Consider the following 1309-nt stretch of genomic DNA (forward strand, 5'->3'; position numbering starts at 1 on the left):
GAAAGATAGCCCTTTACAGAGCGTGCCTGCAGATGCGGAGTGCCATTCCTCCTGTGCACTCGGCTGGGCAGGGCCGGCTCTGCACACCGCCAGGCACCCTGGATTTACATACATCTGCATATCTTCCAGGCCCGCTCTTCGCCATTAGCGTGCGTTCTCGCGCACAGCTGAATCCACTAGGCAGAGCAAACCTCTCCATTGCCCTAACTCCCATTTCTGCTGAAAGCTTCCTAGTAAACAAATCTCTGGCCCGCTAATAATGACTTTGCTCATTAAAATTAAAAAGGAAAAAAAAAATCGAGTGGTTAAAGGGCAGTGCTTTGGCGGTGTTTAGCTTTGACACCTCCCCCCCCCCCTTGCTGAGTGTGTGTGTGTGTGTGTGTGTGTGTGTGTCTGGGGAATGTTGATCACCTCACTAATTACACCTCTCTCTCCCCCCTCTCCCTCTCCCTCTCCCTCGCTCTCCTCTCTCATTCCCAGAGTGCATATCGGGAATAGACACACAAAGACATGCGCACTCAACTTAATCAGCCATTTTTTTAAACAGGGCTAAAACGATAATAATTAGCAGAATAAAGACATATCGGATTTTCATTTCCTTTCCTCCTTTTCCCAACCCCTTCACAACCAAACAGCGAGACCGCGGCGGGCACATGCTTTAACTCCTCCCGGACCCCCGAGGACCGCTCCATGCCCCCCACTTTCTGCTCCAGCGTTTTTATTTTCACCCAATAAAGTTCGAGGATTATTTTTTTATTTTTTTATTTTTTATTTTTTTTAAATGAACCCTCTCGTTTTACTTGGATGTGATCAGCTCTAAGTAAAATAAAAGCAAAACAAAAAAAGAGGCGAAGATCGCGTAGGAACTGCAGGGGAAATGGAAAGTAAGTTTTTTCTTTAACTTTTATTGAGTAGTTTGTGTTAAATTTAGGTCGGGTATCGATTATCTTTCCAGCCTGATCTTGCACAATCTCTGATATTTCGCTCGCTCTCTCTCTCCCTCTCCGCCTCTCCCTCTGCCCCCGGCTCGCTCGCTCCCGCTCACGTCCCCGCATCCCGACCATCCCTTCCGCTCTGCCCCCCTTTTTCTCTCTCTTTCCCCCTTTTTTTGGCTGGAGGACTGGCTCCGCGGAGGGAGGGAGGGGACCCGGAGGGGCCTGATTCCCCACTTTCTTTGGGGGGCGACGGTTTTCGGGATTTAACTTTTGGATGAAGTGGCGGATCCCCGTGTTTGGCCGAGCAGTTGGCTGTCCTTTTTCCTGTGTTTTCGGGTCCTGTCTGCGCCGCGAGCCCGGGCTTTCTGGCGGCT

The 1309-nt window shown here is 50.0% G+C and overlaps 1 protein-coding gene across 1 annotated transcript in view; it reads left to right on the plus strand.

Moving 5' to 3' along the window:
* Window positions 1-471: 471 nt before the first annotated feature.
* The window catches only part of ZFHX4 (zinc finger homeobox 4), a 184352-nt gene continuing 183514 nt past the window's right edge, over window positions 472-1309 (plus strand). The window contains 1 exon segment of the mRNA XM_005866409.2: window positions 472-884. The gene's annotated coding sequence lies outside the window, so the exon portion shown is untranslated.

The sequence above is a fragment of the Myotis brandtii genome, unplaced genomic scaffold (assembly GCF_000412655.1).
Source record: "Myotis brandtii unplaced genomic scaffold, ASM41265v1 scaffold23, whole genome shotgun sequence".
NCBI lineage: Eukaryota > Metazoa > Chordata > Mammalia > Chiroptera > Vespertilionidae > Myotis > Myotis brandtii.